Source organism: Trachinotus anak, unplaced genomic scaffold (genome assembly GCF_046630095.1).
Source record: "Trachinotus anak isolate AG129_WGS33_773 ecotype Australia unplaced genomic scaffold, CSIRO_AGI_Tana_v1 ptg000012l, whole genome shotgun sequence".
In the NCBI taxonomy this organism is placed as follows: Eukaryota; Metazoa; Chordata; class Actinopteri; order Carangiformes; family Carangidae; genus Trachinotus; species Trachinotus anak.
The window spans coordinates 25,822,500-25,840,746 of record NW_027273863.1 but is presented as its reverse complement, the minus strand read 5'-3'; the positions used below and the strand labels follow the sequence as shown (position 1 = coordinate 25,840,746).

Here is an 18,247-nt window from a genome sequence, read left to right as displayed (position 1 = left end):
GTACTGAACGAGATAGAATCAGAAATTCACCGCGCTTCCAAGGAGATGTGAGGTTTTCATGTTGTTTATAATGTTCTCTACATGTGTTATAGACTAGTTCATTAGTTCACCAGTTAACCAGAGTGGTTAGTTACACTGCATGTTCAATACACACGTGCAGAACCTCCCACCAGTATGTGCATTATGTCGGTCCCAATTTTTTCTCACATTGTTGATCCTGCATGTGAGTGTGTGTGTGTGTGTGTGGACAGTGGGAGAACCATGACTTGATCTTTGATACCTATTATCTAAACTGTGAGCAGAGGCCTCCATGAAATGGCCTTCAAGCAGGCTCATTAAAGAGACAGACAGTGTGTGTGTGTGTGTGTGTGTGTGTGTGTGTGTCAGGTGTTCCAGTACGATGGTGTAACTGAGGTGGAGGTGCAGAGAGTCTTTTCTCTGTCTCCCCTTCAGTCAGCTGTGCCTTGAAATCTCCACCTGCTCCCTGCATTTTTCGAGCTGCTGGGTCTCCTGACCTCCCCCCTGACGCAACCTGCCTCCCCTCCCCCCGACTCTCAGACCGCCACAGGAGACCGAGGCACTGAGGCCGAAAACACGAAAAGAAGTACAGAGGAAGAACCGCAGGCGTTTTCATTCTCTGTCTTCTGCGTTTGGAGGCAGCTTTTGTCCTGTGTTGTCAGAGCTGAAGGGGTCTTACTGACGACAGGAAGGTGGACGGTCTCTGCAGACCAAACCTCCACCAGCCGCTTCCCCCCCGTTCTAAAATCCCAACACATGTTTAGAAAAGAGCAGGACTCCAAATGACTAACAGCTCCTCTTAGAGAATAATGAGGCCCAGTCGAGTTGAACAGCTGCAGCTGTCAGGGACTCACATCCACAACTGTTCACTTCACTGTAACACCAACTTCATCATGTGTATGGACAGATGTGTTGATCCAGGGAACAACTGGATTCCTAGAGCAATGACACAGGTCGAGGCAGTGACACAGGACGGTGGTTGTTCATCATAGCTTCCCACAATGCTTCTGTTTACATCGTCTGTCTGACAGCGGCACATCGTCTGAGTGGGGGTGGGGGAGGAAGAGAGGGAGGTGTCCTGTGACGTTGACTTTTAAACAATCAACAGTTATTTTACATTCAGTGTTTCAGAGACCTGACAAACATCTTATTGCATCACCTTCATCAAAAACATTTGCACAGCTGCTATTTTTTAAATATTACATAATATAAATTCTGAACTGTTTCTTCTTCTCTCCCTTTACTGCTGCGTTAGCACCACCGGCTGCCCGTCAGCCGAACAGTGAGAAACCGGCGGCAGGAACGTGAATCATGTTGGCTGAACCTGGACCCACCACAACATGACAGTACCCAGATCACAAAATTAAACTTCTGGCCCAACATATGCCAGGATGAGTCTGGCCCAAATACCTCCACATCTGGGAAGATTCCCACTGTTGTCCTCTGATACTGACTGACAGCCAGAAGACTTAGTCCAGATGTGGAAGAGGCATCTGACAGTCATGCTGTTTATGGGCCAGATTTAAGCTGTGGAACAAGCATGTGGCCCACGTATGGCCCGGATTTATTTTGCTATCTGGGTAAGATAGTTACAAAGGTTATAAAACACTGCAGTTACTTCCAGTCTTTGTGCTAAGCTAGGCTACACACATCCCTGACCTAGTTTTGCACTCATCTGACTTTCTGTCTTCCCTCCTCTGTCTGTGGCCATTGGTCCCTACTGAAGGAGCAAATATTTAAAAAGACCTCATAAATATATAATTTCATAAAAAAAAAAAAGCTCAGTAATTTCCTAAAACAGCTGCTCACTGATGGGGACTATTTTCAGTGGCGGATTAGTCCATGTTTGATGTTCTAGTGTAAATTTGGGGCAGCAGGACGCTCGAATCAAGATAAACTACAGTGTGTGTGTTCATGGTGTGAGGAAAAAGATTAACACACACTGTTCTTGTTACTAGGATACGTTCATTGTCGGTTTGGTTCTGCAGTTACTGAATTTTTAAACCGGAAGCAGCAGAGCAGCTCTCTGGTGATTCGTCTCCAGCAGTCTCTCTCCTCTCTCTCTCCACCTTCAGATGTTTCCATCGAGCACTTGCAGGCTGTAAAAGCAGGGACCTGCTCCACCATCATCACCATCACCCTCGTCTTCGTCACCCCGCTGCCGGCTGTGAACCAACTTGTGTGTTAGCCTCCTCAACTCCCTCCACCCACGCAAACCGCCATGTAATTTGCATAATTATAGCCCCATAACTTCATACAGTATAATTTGTCTCAATACGATGACGGCTGGTGAATTAGCACTGCAGCGAGTGCAGCTCATGCTATGTTAGTGTGTGTTGTTGTTGTATTGTGGCTTTTTCTGTGGCGGGTAGGAGTCGTTATGCAGCTTGCCTTTTGTTGCACGGAGCCACTTCACCCTCATACCACTCTGGTTTTTATCTGTAATCACAAAAACCTTCATTCACTGCTCTCAACTATGAAAAAAGACAACATCAACGTGGAAAGATGTCACTTTCTGATCAGCAGCCGACTCTTCAATCCGCTGAGCTGATGCTGCTACAGGGAAGTGACTGATTTGATCCAAATCCACCTGCGTTGATGTGCAGAAGATCTGATCCTCCAAACCACATCCAGAGGCAGATTTGGCCTCATTAACAGTAGACTGGAAACATGGAGGAGGACAGATGTGGATCCAACAGGAGGTAGAAGAATAAACAAATCTGGACCGGAAGCCGTCAATACGATGTGTTTACTGACAAATGTCTACAATGGGGCACTGCACATTTGAGAGGAAACAACATGAGTGACAATTAGTCATTAGTTTGTGGAGGGGGAAGAGACAAACACAACTAAATAAATGTTACGTCCAGATGATGAAAACACAGTTTAACTAAACAAACTAAATTTGTATGAGGAGGAAAAGTAACTGAAAACATTTACTCCAGCAGTTTATCTTGCACTTCCTTAAAGTTAGGGGAGTCCCAACAGATACATCAACAAGACCGGGTCAAAACCTAGTCTGTGACTGGACCAGGCCATGTTTGCATCCTGCCTGGTTTCAGCTCTTTATCTGTCTGCTCATCTCCTCCTCTCTGTGCTCACATATACAGTGTTTTAATACAGCTGAATTCACAATAAAGCTGTTCTCACCGACATGTTTTTCTGTTTCTGTTGACAACAGAACAAGGTTGAAAAAGTGACTGAAATGTGGCCCATTAAGATTTAACTAACAAGTCATTTCCACGCTGCTGCTAAAATCCTGATTTTAGCAGCAGTGAGTTCACTTGGGTGGGCCGCCCAGGTATATTGATGGGCGTCCAGGTATAATTGGCGACGCATAACAGATTTATCTTTGTTTTTTAATTTGTTCAAAAGTCTCCTCCCTGTAAGCCGACCTTTGCTGTAACAGTGTCTTATAACGTTGGCTTGTCTGTGACTGTCACGTAGCCTCGGCTCCTCTCTCTGTTCAGTGAGTGTGGAGCTTTATTACAGTGGTCCACATGTAGCCTGTACGATCAAAGTATTAGAAAACAGCGTCTGAAATACGCATCCATTCTTTATGGTCAGGTTACTCTAAGCTAGAATATCAATAATATGCTCCAAACGGGGGGCTATGGATGCTGATGTCTATATTTTGACAAGTGCCCCCCTGCCCGGTTACCACCACAAGTAAATCCCAGATCTGTAGGAAACACTGACCTTGGCAATTTCCTGTAGAGGAGAACCAGCAACGTTTGTCTGCATGCTTTTTTGTAAAAATGTCAGTAAAAGTTGTCAATAAAGTTAACAATACAGAAGCAAAGCTTCCATTTGGCAACACTGATAGTTTGCACCAAATCATGTTGAAAAGAGCAACGACCAATGGTGAAACACCTGGCCAGTCGACCAATGGTGAAACTTCATCACTCAGTCAGTCAGTCACAGACATTCGTGTTTACAGGAGGGTTGCTTTCCCCCTCTGGAGACAGCTCTCCACAGTTTGATGCTGAACTCACAAGATTTCTTCTAGTGTGATGAGTAAACAGCTGCTAATGCTAACGTTAGCTACGTAGTAATGCTGGATCCTACATGCTAATCCTTGAGCTTTGGAGACGCTTTGTACAGTCTTTATGCTACGCTAGGCTAACTACATCCTGTCAATATATATATATATATATATATAAAAAGAAAGATGTTTGATATGAGTAAAAGCTCAGTGGATGGTTTTCATTTCCCGAACATTGCTCCAAACTGTATCTGTACTTACTGAATCTCTACAGCGAACTGCTATCTGTTCAGTTAAAAGGTTTTCCTGCTGTACCAGTGACTCTCTGAAGTCTCAGCTGCTTTCATCAGATTTCCGTCTGGTTGTGGTTTGCTGCTTGTTTATCAAACCAACTCAGCTCCTTCACTGAGGTTTTATTCTTCCAGCAGCCGACTGACCACAGCGGGAGAGTTTCAGTCTAAATCTCCCTTTTGTCTTCCAGAGGAGACAGAGCGATGTCTCACGTCAAGCCAAAGCTGTAAAAGCAAATCAAACGCCGCTCACATCCAAACGGCTGGGTCATGTGACGCTGCTTCAGAATCAATGCCAGGGTGAAAAATTTTAACCCGTCTCTGCAGAGCTGTTAACGTGCTGATTTTTGTGATTGCTGAGGTTAAGAGAGAATGAGGTTAAAGACTTAGAGCAGAGACAGAGTCTGACAGATGGTTAAAAAGGAAAAAAAACTGAGAATAAAAACAACCTGAGAGCTGGAAATTGAAAATGCAAATGTGAGCAGATACACAAAACTGAGACGGCGCTCTGCTCAGCTGTCAGGTGTCTTTGACTTCAAGACGGCTGCGTTAAGCGAAATGCATCAGCTTTATAATTAAGGTTTCTAAATGTATTGCTCCTGCCGTGACGCTGAATGACTCTCTTTGTTCGGTCTTTGTATTTCAGGCTCCTCGGGAGCAGTGGCAGTCTGTGACGGATTTTGGGTTGGTTGTGAGCCTTGTGGCGTCCTGACAGCGGCGTCCACGAGGCTCATAAACAGTCCCAACATGCAGAGAGGCCGTCAACAGTCTGTGAGAAACGCCTGGAGGAGGACAAAAGGCCCTCTCAGTCTCTGTTTGGCTCTGTGTGCAGACTCTCTGAAGAGCTTTCCACAGTAAAAGCAGCACTTCACCCCGAAAACAAAACAGATTTATTGCAGGCAAATCACACAGACAGAGCAGATCTGAACACAACCTGCAGAGGGGAAACTCAAAGGCTGCAACCCCTTCAGTAGATTTTAGTTCTGGCTTTTTTATGCTGTTCATGGCCAACACTTTTACAGCAGCAGCCATTCAGTGTATTTACATCCAGTATTGACCCGTGTTTGTTCATTTGTATTGTTTCTGGTGGAGGCTGTCTGAGCAGGATTCAGCTGTAAAACCATGCACAACATTTGCTCTGCCTTAATTTGCATACTTCCTTACTCACCTTGATGTTTTGAGTGCAGAAGTGCGTTCACACTAGGGGTGGGTGCTCTGGCCAAAAGATCATGTGACAATCTTTCTGGTGGAATCGTAATCCACGACCTCAATCATGATCTGCATCCTGTTTCCCCTCAGATTTTATTGTGAAAGTCATGATTCGTATCTCTCTGCTGCTTTCACACTTTGTCCACTCGCTGCTCTTTTTTGCCCACAATGCTGTCTTTTGTTTACAGCTTGCCTCACAACCAATCGCACTTTTTGCTTAGTTGTTACTGCGTATTAGTTTGGACAGCGTTGTTATTTATTTTACGCGGACTCACCGAGGCACCGGAGCGGAACAAGGACTGCTGTCTCCAACCTGCTAAGAGCATCTTGCACTCACGTGGTATGCGCCCCAACCACTCGGCTATCAGGTAGCCCCATTAAATATAGCACCTTTTTAATGAAGCGATCTGTGCGATTCATCTGAAAAGTAGATCACACGCTAAAGTAGGATCGAAGATATAAGATCGTCACCCATAGTTCACAATGACAAGTGCGGCAACATGCGGCGCACTACAAGCACCTGCATGATGCACTCAAGGATCGATGGACACATCCCACCTCAACAGTCGCCATCTTGGCAGGAAGGGAGGAAGTGCCATCATATTTTCAAACTTGTAAACCGCAGCCAAGGAAGCACGACACAGCACTGGCGCCAATGGTGGCCTAATTTCTCCGTCACATGGGCACACACAGGAAAGTTAAACATTAATTCTTGAGTAACGTCTGCAAAGCGGCCAGTGGAGATTTTGACAGGCGGCAGTCAAATGCTGCGATTGTTATTTTCGGCAAGTGCACAACAGCAGAGACTCTTAGGCCAGAAAGATACATAGAGATACAGTAGAAAAGATGCATGTGTGCACCACACAGGAGGAGGAAGATGACCACATTGGACCATGAGGACGATGTTGTTGATGATCTTCTGCTTTACTAAACAAGACTGAAGCTGCCTCTTCAGAACTGCCTGTTGGATGATCGGATAGCTGTGGAGAAAAACCCTCCAACCCAACACCAAACCCTGGACATCACATTTCGGAAACCGTGTCCAACCGACAATCTGACATCACACCCACGTCATGCTGCGGTTGGTGAGCTGTGTGTCACTGGGACTGGACTTCTATCAATGTGCAGCACTATAAATATCCTCCAGGAGAGACTGTCTGACCATGCGTGTCATTATCCCTGTTTTTATACTGTATCATGAGGACATCTAAAGCCATGAACGTCTGCACTAAGGTGTTCTGTTGAGATGTCGCAGACCTTTGAGCCATGCTGCTCGCGTGGTCATTAGCTGCAGCTTTAAACTATTAAACTACACTCACTCAGCACAGTTAAAGTTTCAGTGCAAGTGGATTTTCATGGTGCAGTGAATTTAATGGAAACAACAGCAAACTGGAAGGTCAGGGAAACACATTCACAAATCCCTGACGCCGAGTTGATGATTGAAAACACGTAAAAACACTAACGTTCTTTAAATGTCTAAACATTTGCTCAGAAACGCAGCTTTCACCCTTCATCAAACCCGCTCATCTTCATCATCTGAACCCCAAACTCCAAGCCAACACACTGACAGATTTATATGTGACCCCCCCCCCCACCCCCACCCCCCCTTCTGCCTTGTTGCGAGATTGAATGGATTCTCCCGAAGAGTCGGCCAGGCGAGACTAATCAGGTCCCATTCCAATTCTGGGCACAGCAGAGGAGACCAGACCCCGGTCCCCGAGCTCAAACAGTAAACCAGCAGGTGATTTGCACTTGATGCATTTTAATTGGTGCACAAAGAGATCCAGAGCTGTGTGTGTGTGTGTGTGTCATGGGCTGTTAAATGCATCTTTGCCCTTCTGACTCTCAGGAGCCTTCAGACACTGCTGTGGGTTTAGAGATGCACGAGTTGACCCCGGCTCGAGCTCGAGGCTCTTTGTCTGTCCGAGATCAATGTGGACAGGAAGCTAACCCTGAGCGCTGCGGCGGCTAATGGCTCCACAACAAACCCTGCAGAGAGTATGAGCTCCTGAAGCTCGCAGCGACAAAGGCTGAGGAGGATGAAAGACGGCTGAATAGCTGCGGACACGCATACCAACAGACCACCGTGAGGATGATGTATGACGGCTGCAGAATTAAAACACAGCAGGGCTGAATTATGAAGTACCTCTGGCATGAAAATATTGGTTCAATCAATTCCTGGAGAATAAATAAATGCATGAATCGGCCTCCGTGGGTTATTTTGTCATGCAGAATTCATCACCATCAGTGAGACGCTGCTTTTTAATCCTCTAGCTAATAACAAGAGTGAGGGGACATGAAGACAGAGCTGGGTCTTCAGGTGAGACTGGAGACACACAGCTTGTTTAGACAGTAGCCTACATATTCATCAGGAAAGTGGTGATTGTTTACAGGATTTAGTCATTGAAGAAGAACTCCTCAAAAGATGTGTGAATATCTCTGATATTTCAGGTGTCACATTTCACCTGATCTGAGAAGAACATGAGGAAGGGAAAACTGTAACGAATAAAAACTATGTTAGTGGTGCATTTAAAAGGAGGAAGAATACGTGACTTCATTGAGAGATTCTAATATATAAAAAGGTATTTTTAGTTAGTCCGTGATGGTTTAAGGGATTTTAAGAAGGAAAAACGTGTAATAATTAAATAACCAACATTAAATCCACCCCTGAGTTTTAATGAAATGAAAGCTCTTTGAAGGTACAAAGGTTTTTAATGGGAAAATCCATGGTATAATTAATAAACGATGATAATATATTAAAGACATTTCTCTTTGGATTTCATCATAGTTTAACTGGTTTTACGATGGAAATTAACTAGCTAATATTAAAGCCACCCTCCTGCTTGCACCTTTTTCACAGGATTGAAAAAAGAAGGAAAATGAATCGATTAGTTCAGGGACTTTGATAATAATGAGGCGTTTTTAATGATTTTTTTCAGATTTTAGAGGTTTTTAAGAGACAAACATGAAAATTCAGGAACATTTACAAAATAACTTTAAAGCCAACTATGAATTAAAACCTTAGTTGAACATTACAGCTGCTTTTTCATGGGTTTTAACTAAAAAAATAATGTATTCATTATCATTGGGTATATTAGGTATAGTCATAAATTGGCCTTCCACCTGGTTGAGGAGGTTTCTAATCACTAATGCCACCCCTGAGTTTAAATCTTAATAAAAACACAAGGTTTTTTTGAAGGATTTTCATAAAGTGTTAAAGGAACACTTAATAGATTAATTAATAGATAAACATTTTAAGGAATTTGTATGGGTTTGATTAAGAAGAGAAGAAGAGGAAAAACCCATTAAAACCAACCAAAAACATTAAAATTCCCACTTAATCTGAACCTTCATTAAAAATCAAAGCCCTTAAAACAATGTCAGAAGTGTCTTAATGTTATTAAACACCACAGTATAATCTATATAATCTGTAAATTAATCCATTAATTTTTCCACATATAAGGACTGTCGTCTTTGGACAGATAACTCATTTTTCATTTTGTGTTATCAGTTTCCTCATTTGGTTGGTATCTCACTTTGTAAACAGCTCTTTAATATTCCCAGTCAGCTGACGTTAACAGAGGTCTCATCTATCCTCAGCGAACTGACAGGGAAACACTGGTCCACATTCAGCTCGTCCAGCCATGTCTCACACACAGGAAGCCCTTTACACTTGAGCCTGATTATGGAGGAGAGAAAATGTGCAGAGCAGCGGTGGAAGCTAGCAGAGGCAGAACGTGGCTAATGTGGATGAGTGCTCGTGGTTTTCTGAGACCCAGAGGCTGAAAAACAAAGACGACAACTCCTGCTAATGCGGACACAACATGGTGGGAGCAAGGCGCCGGGCTTCTCCTGTTACCATGGTGTTTACCACAATGCCGAGCTCCAAGCAAGGGATGTGGTTTCACCAGGAACAGAGAATATGATTAAATGAATCCCTAGAGGCTGCGGTGTCGACATTTGAAGCTGCAGTAATCAATATTTTTATATTAGCAAAGGATCCAATGAAAGGTGTTGCTCATAGTGACAATATCTGCAGCTTTTCAGCCACTTTTAGCTCCTAGTCTTGGCAGACACACACAGTCAGAGAGCAGCTGGTGAACACAGTGGAGCATTTAGCAGCTGAAGAGCCGGATGGTTCCCTCAGGAGGTGGAGGAGACCAAACACAGAGCAAAAAGGGGGGGAACACTGTTGTTACTCTCTTCTGTGTGTTTTCTGTGGAGCTGTGGTTCTCAAACTTTTTCCTGACACACATTAGACCCTAGTCTGAGAAGACTTTGTTCCAGGGTCCCCCATCTGATAAGATTTCTGCTGTTTTTAAACCCATGATTAAAACAGTCACACATTCTGTCCTTGTGATCAGTTTATAGTGAAAATAATTTCTTCCTTGTTTTTGCTAGGGACCTAAGGAACTCCCTCAAGGACCCCTGGGGATCCTTGGACCCCACATTGAGAGCCATTGCTCTAGAGAAGAGTCTCTACTCTGTTGAACTTCAAAAACACAGGTCACCAGAGGCATGTTACAGAGTGATGTGTCTTCACTCACAAACAATCTTTGGCAGAGTTCAGTCAGCGGCTGAAGTTTCACTGGACACATTACATCATGATGATGTAATGTACCGCTGCTGATGTCACTCATTTGAACTGGAGAAAGACACGGTCAGCGGAACGAGAAGCTGCTGATGTTACCTGCAGGTTTTCTACATCAGTCTTTACTAATAAATGACAAAAATAAATAAAAATAAAAAACTTGGGAGTCAAAAGGTTTAATAAGAGATTTGTTAGCACCAGGTCCCATATTTACACTTTTCCTGTGTTTTATTTGAATTGATATCCAGGTGAGTGAGCCAATCAGAAGAGAGGCTGTGTGAAAACTAAAAATACAGCAGATTTCAGGTAAAACCTCAGAGAAACCAAATCCTGCAAGGTTGGATGGTGGGTCCAGGTGGGTGGGGCTTGGGGTGTGGCTGAGAGCAGTGACTGCTTTGTTGTGACATCACAAAGTTCCAGAAGTCCTGATGGCGGGTTTTCAGGCTCAGTTTCTGAATACAGGCTGTGTGCATTTCTCTGTGGACTGAGGCTTTGATACTTTCACAGTATTAATATAGAACCTAGACCTGCTTTATGATCACAAACACATGGACATCTACCTGGTGTGGAGCTTTAATAACCTGGATATTTAGCAGAGTGATTTAGAGTTAGCAGAGGTCCTTGTAACTTGCAAACTCACCTGTAGAACAAGTCCTCCAAATTAAAAGACACACACCTGGACACACCTTGACGCTCCATTAGTAACATTAATACTGATTATATCAGCATCTTTTTCTCAGTGATATCTACTGAGCTTCTGCTTTTTACCATCAGATATATTTACATCAAAACTTTACACCAGCGTAAAGGAGGTGCGATTTATGTCATCTCTCTCCTGATCTGCCTGGATGAGCCACAGAGGGAGGTCAGCCATCTCCACTGACACCAGCTGAATTTGCAGAAGCTGCTATTAGAATAAATATCCGCCGGCGAAGGCAAACAGAGAGAATCGCGCACATGAAGAGCACCTAATGTGAATAAAACAGACACAGCTGCTTTCTGCAGTAAATACATTGAGAGCTGAGAACATCCTCCGGGGAGCTGGAGGTCTGAGAGTAAACAGAGCAGTAGATCAGCTGGTCTGATGATAAAACATCCTCTCCTCCTCCACACGCTCCCATCTCAGAGTGAAACCAAACACTTCCAGGTTCCTAACACACTTCCAGCAGGACAGCAGCAGAGCCATGTGACCTTTGCCTGGCGTCAGATTCACCGTGGCACCGTGTTCAATGTCAAATGTTTCTTTAATCAAGCAGTTTTTGATCCATACTACTCTTTAATATCAAGTATGGAAATGTAAATAAAACCAAATCAGTTACAAATGTAGCAGAATCTAAAACTTGAATTTGATCATATTTAATACTCAAGGCAAGTTTTCCTTTTTCTTTCTTTCTTTCCTGCTGCTTTTACACTTTGATCTGTTTTATTACCTATTTAATTGTTTAATTGTGTTCAAATTTAAACTATCTGGATATTTGGTGATTCATCTACATCTTCATTTCATTGTGCCGTCCTGTGCTGTATAATATAAAGCTCAATCACAAATCTATAACAAACACTGAGGAAACTAAAATGCACACAGCCTGTATTCAGAAACTGAGCCTTAAAACCAGCCGTCAGGACTTCTGGAACTTTGTGATGTCACAACAAAGCAGTCACTGCTCTAAGCCATGCCCCAAGCTCCGCCCACCTGGACCCACCATCCAACCTTGCAGGATTTGGTTTCTCTGAGTGTTTCCCTGAAATCTGCAATATTTTTATTGGATCAGCCAGAAAACAGTCAGCCAATCAGAGGAGAGACTCAGATCCTCTCTTCTGATTGGCTTGCTGACCTGTTACTAGAGCTCCAGAGAGAAGCCTGAGAGAGGAGATGTAAAACTACACTGAGGTGTTTTTAGTTTTTTTTTAAACCACAAATATATCTTCTGATGGAGATCAACACTTCAGATAAAACACAGAAGAAGTTAAAATATTGGACCTTTAAACACTTTGAGACAGACAGTTAACACAACTGCGTGTCTTAGTTAATGTGTAACTGTAAATACAAGAGGACAGTTAAAGACAGATGATGTCATTTGTGCTGAACAGTGGAAATCGCAGGATTATAGCACTTTGAATTCCACTTTACTGTCAGAGTCTGTTGAGTCAGTCGCTTTAAAAACGTCATCATTACTCGACCTGACTGAGAGCAGCTGCTCATGACACCTATGTTCATACCTTACACTTTTCCAGAAGAAGTCACTGCTCATGCTCCATGCCGCGGCGCCGGCTGGTCAGTTACTTCTGATGAAAATATACATCTTTGCAGTTTAGTCCTGTAGTTTGTGATGTGTGTATATTGTGCGCGTCCCCACACTGTGCATCGCTCTGCTGTGTGTTGACTGTTTGTCAGCCTCAGTGCCACTGAGGCAAACGACTGCACTGCCACCTCCCTCCAGATATGAAGTGACTCTGGCTCCCTGCAGCTTTAAACACACTGCGGTTCAACTCATCCTGACACGCTAACCAAACCTAAATCACCACCCTCGTATTTAGCATTTTGATGAGCCCTATTTCTTTAATCGAGCCTGTGTTCCACAGGGAGAGCTGGTCTTGGTGAAAGAGAGCAGCAGCAGCAGCAGTGTGGAGGCCGGAGTCTAAATCTGACAAATGAGGCCTCCGCAATTTCACTGCCTTCATAAACCTGCCATTCACGCCTAATCTACAGAGCAATCGACGCATGCAGTATTACCTCGCATAATTGACGGCCCACACATTAAGCCAATGTCACAGAAATCATTTTCATTTTCTCAGTGAGGGGGGGGAGGTTGTCGCCAAATCTTGATTGTTCCGTTAGTTGGACGCCCAAACACCCAGGAAGATCACGACGCATTAGTGGAGCGATGTGGCGATGGCAGAGAGTCTGAAGCAGAGCGTAAGAGGCGCTGTCAGGATGATGTCAGGAAGACGACTGTCTTTGTTTCACCTCGTTCGTATGTGGGCTGCACGGACTGCTGCGTCACAGCCAACCTGCCTGAACACACACAGGATAAGTCAACGTCTGCAGAGGCTTTCAGGTGATGCAACACCTACTGTCAGCCCCTCCTGCGTCACCTCAGTTGCGGTGACCTCTGCCACTCGTCCACATCACGCGGCACAAAGTGAACGTAAAGACTGTAAATGTTCAGTGGAAAGCTGCGTTTGTTCTCGGCACCATGAACCGAGATGCGCCCGCTCAACTTGTTCAGGATTCATAAGTTACATTTCATCACTATGTGTAAAAACAAAACCAACAGGTCTGGTAACACTCGGATGGGGGCGACCTGATAGCCGAGTGATTGGGGCGCAAATGCTCTGAGCAGACGAGTCCCCGGTTCGATGCCCAGCCGGCCGAACTCTTAGCTGGATTGTCATCCTCCCTTGGTCCCATTTCCTGTCTTCACTGTCCTATCATCTGGGGTGGATCTGGGGATCGAACCACCGACCACCTAAAGGACGGCCTAACTGCTCTACTGTACTACTAGTCTTGTGAGCAGCTTCGATGTCGACTCGTCAAGCTCTCAGGAGGTCACGATACCCGACGTCTGGCAGCTGGTACCAGTGAACTTCCACTCCACTGCAGTTTAGACTGATCAGTGTTTCATTTTGAAAGACTGAACGGTGATGACGGGACCCTAATAATGTTGTGAGCACCCAGCTCGCCATGTTAGCCAAGCTAACGTTAGTGAACATTGTGTGTGGAGTGTTGCTACAACAAAACAATATAAAGTTTATTATACTAAAAAAAAGCTTTTTGTGAACAACTTTGTTCAGATATTCATGATCCCAGAGGATGGATCCTCTGACTTTTCTTCTGGCACCCATTGATGGAATGATGTATTTTAAAAGTGGTTGTTTTTAAAGCAGTTACAAGGTCAGAGGTCATCGGAAGTGTCAAAGTATTTGAGCAGGACAGTGACCCTCTGCCACTTCCTGCACTGCTGTTCTGTAGCTGACCTGACCTTTGACCCCTGACCTCACATTGGAGGAGGTGGCATGATGGAGAAAAGAGGGGAAAAAAAGACATCCCCTCCAGGAAGTGAGATATCAGGTTCCTTCAGCTGGATCGCCATGAAAACAGTCTGAAGTAACGGGAGCGAGATCAAAGAGCTGGATCAATCACATGCGCGCTGCTCCACACGTCCTCACCTGCGGCCGGAAGGTGTCAAGATTTACATTTTAGAAGCAAACTTGATCTGAGGCTGCGGCTGAGTGAGATTAGCCCTGTTTGAAGTGCAAACATCAGCGTTTCATGGCGGCTGAGAGCCGGCGCTGCAGGGCGACGGAGGGGAGCTAGAGAACAACGGGGGTGGGGGGCAGCTCTGTGTGCACCTGAGGGCCTGCAGGCTCCAACGCACCTGTAGAGCTGCGGGATCACCTTACTGTGAGTCACTGCAGCGGCCGCTCACTGCTAATCAAACACAGCTTCACAGGTTTCCACTACAAATCATTTGTCTAATGACAGGATGGGTCTAAGGGGATTTTTTCTCTGCTGAGAGGTAACACCCAGCTCTCTCAGCTCCTACATACAAAAGCTGCCAAAAGGACAGATGTGAAAAACTTTTTTTTGTCTGGCACTAAAGGACACAAAGTGAAAACATTGCTTTTTAGCCATGTTACTGGCCTACCTGTTGGTCCATCCACCACTTTGGTCCAGAGTCAAGTATCTCAACAGCTACTGGGCGGACGGGTTTTTGTTTAGAGATTCACGATATTCACTTGGGTGAATCTGATCTCAGAGACTCAACATGTGAACAAACCACAACAACAACAACAACAACAGTCGGCTCCAGACAGTTTGACAGCAACAGACTCTCTCCTGACAGACAGCTGTGGCTTCACACGAAGAGCACCTTGACTTTGCAACATGTTTTATCCTCCAGGCTTAATTAAACTCCAAGAACCATGGCAGATTTAGAGAGTCCACATGCAGCCAGTTGACAAACAGCTTTTATTGCCTCATGAAAGACAATTAAAAGCGTCTGTCACCCTGTAGCGCTGCAGATAATTCGTCTGCCCTAAACTCAGCTGGCAAAACTGATCGGTGGATAATTCCCTCTCAGCTGGAGAGAAGCGACGGCTCAGAGAAAGTGAAGCGACATCAATGAGAAAACCCTCCGCAGGCTGATCCGATCTGGCCTTCAAAAATATAATCTGTCATACACACTTGGTCCTGGCATTTCGTTTTAAGGATGCTCCGACTCAAAATGAGCAGGCAGTTTGTCAGTGATTCTCAGACTAAAAGAGCAGCATGACCTAATGATGTTTTTTATCCTTGAGGATCAATTAAAGTCCAAGAAACACAGGTTTTTTTCTTTTTCCACTGATATCAACCACTGCAAAATCCATCCACGTCTCCGCTTCATGAACCTTGACATGTCTCCTTCATTTTTCTTAGTGATTTGTTGACAGGAGCTCCATGCTAACATGGGCATGCTAACATGCTAACGTGCTGATGTTTAGCAGGTACATTTACTATACTCACCATCTTAGGTTAGCATGTTAGCATGCTATCATTCACTAATTAGGACTGAACACAAATCACTAGTTCTGCAGGTGTTTGATCATAAACCGAAGTACTGGACAAAATGAAATGTGACCTGATGATCGCGCGAGAGGAAAAGTCAGAGGATCATCAAAGTTGGTAGGAGTCATCCTCTGGGGACCATGAAAATCTGTGCAGAATTTGGTGCCACTTTATTTCATAGGTGTTGACATTTTTTTCACAGGAAGCTGAAAAAATGTGCCTGCTGGTGTCAGAGCATAACCAAAGACTATAGATTTCATTCTTTCATACACAAAAAAACTGGCAATTTATTAGCTGAATATTTTACAGCCTCCTCGCTCCTGGTCTCAGTCTTTCCTCCAGATGTTGAACCTCCTGCAGAGATTTACTCCCATTCCATGTGAAAGTAGCAATTTCTATTATCCGTTTCTATTATCCATGACCATTCGTTGTTATTATTGTAACCATGACAACAAAGATCATCTTATGTTGTGGAAGTTCTTATATTAACCCAAATCACAATCTTTTCCCAAACCTAACCAAGCACCATGGTTATCATAGTAACCATGGCGACAGAGGTAGGTACACCACTCTCGCTGCAGTCAGACCTGTCAACATGCTCCATATTTCCCTCCAGACTTCGTTACATAACTCAAACACCTTTCAAGGCCATGAAATGAACCCGGCACGTGTCTCCGGACCGTCTGAAAAGTCTCTGTTTTCCAGATCGATGCTTCCAGCTCACACAGGACTTCAAAACCTGCATTGTGTTCGAGGGCTGCTGTCAGTCATGTAAGCGACGGAGAGTCTGAGTGGCTGATGATAGCAAACAGAGAGCAGAGCTCTGACATCTCCGAGCCTCCAGGGACGAGAGGAAACGACCTTGACTGAGATGCAGGAGTCAACAGACGCCACGGGGGGAAGTTTTCCATCTTTAAGTTCCTCCAGCTCCATGAAAGCACAAACCTGGCTACAAAGATGCCTCTGTTTCTGGATACAGACACTTCATAAAGCCACAGAGCATCAATATACATCCTGCACTGTGAAATATAGGAAACACTGCAGCTTGCAGCAGTGAAAATAACCACCGGCGACTTTATTTTATGGATTTTCTAACTCATTTTCTGGAACCTTTCCTCATAATTTCCTAAAAATGATTTGGTATTTACACGGACATCATTTTCTAGTCTTGAACGTAAAAACCTTAATAACTGCAGCAAGGGACACTTTCTCCATTTCCGTCATAATTAGCAACAAACTGCATCAATCTTTCCAGATCATTTTTAGGAAATAACAGAAGTTTCCAAAAAAATTAGATAGAAAACATGGGACCCATTAAAATAAAGTGTTACTGATTCATCTTCAAACCTGGTTTTAGGAAAGTCTTATTTCCTAACATAAAGCTGTTTGGAAGATTAACAAACTTCTTTTTAAAAGTATTTGCTGAACAGAGAGAAGAAACAACAAGTTGTCTGTTCATGTAGCATCAAAACCACCACGTACACATCAAACGCACAATGAGTCTCAGTTGTGACGACATCACTAGTAAAACTCAACTCTTAACACCGTCCTGTTGTGACAGAGGTTTCATTTGATTTGATGAGTCCATGATTTTGTCCGTTGTCGGTGATAGATAATTAATAATCTGCTGATAACTGGTGACATTCAGCACAGCCTCAGAGCAGGCTAACAGCCTAACAGCTAACATTATTATCATTAAATCCGATTCTTAAAAAGCAACCTGCCTCAGTCTTTCCTGTTTTACTTTCAGACATATTCTGGGAAACTTTGAATTCGATTGGAAACATGCTGAAAGATTCTTCCTGTGTTGACATTTTTTAAAGACAAAAATTAACGTGGAACGATGGATTTTTATCGTTATCATCAGAGGAATTCCGCAGCTTTGACACGTGACGATACCTAACATAAATCAAACGGTAAAAATGTCCTTCAGACGTCAACGTTTGTGCTGTGATGTTGAGATGAAGAGTCTCTGAAATGAACTTTTTATGAGGCGCAAAAACTGAAAAAAAAAAGATTCTGAGTTTAATAACCTCAGCACCGCCCACCGCCGGCCGCCCTCCCGTTTATTAAAGCAAGTGAAGTGCCATCAATCAGCTGCATCTGCATGGAAATACTTAAAAGTGCCTGATATGTAAAAACCTGGGGGTGGTGTCGTCACTGTGCCAAAAACATGATTAATGTTGTTGTTTCTGCTGCACTTTGAATAAACTGATATTTTTTCATAAGGAGACAGGAAGCATGTTGTCGTTTATCATCTGTTTCTGCTCCATTACGAAGAATGAAATGCTTGTTAAACAGCGTCTGAACAAACACACACACACACACACACACACACACACACACACACACACACACACCTTTAACCTGGTAACCTTTAACCTTTGACATTTCCACGCACTGGAAAAGATCATAAAAAAGTTTCAGTCCTGATCCAGATCTTATCCAGGAAGTCAGAGTAGATAAGCTTCAGACCCAGTTTTTTTTTCCACTTTTCATTTTAAAGTGAATCTTTGATGTTTTTTTTCGTTTTACATGATAATGAGCTGAAGATCTTTGGATTGTGACAAAACAAGACATTTAAAGACGTCGTCACAGGTCCAATTCCT

General features: G+C 43.8%; 1 protein-coding gene and 1 long non-coding RNA gene across 2 annotated transcripts in view; one reads left to right on the top strand and one right to left on the bottom strand.

Annotated features, from left to right (window-relative positions):
• tmeff1a (transmembrane protein with EGF-like and two follistatin-like domains 1a) overlaps positions 1–18,247 on the bottom strand; it is a 79,446-nt gene that overhangs the window by 52,778 nt on the left and 8,421 nt on the right. The window lies entirely within an intron of this gene.
• On the top strand, positions 1,338–7,708 carry LOC139629415 (uncharacterized). Its single transcript, XR_011692967.1, has 2 exons — positions 1,338–7,243; positions 7,352–7,708. It is a non-coding gene; the product is annotated as an uncharacterized lncRNA (long non-coding RNA).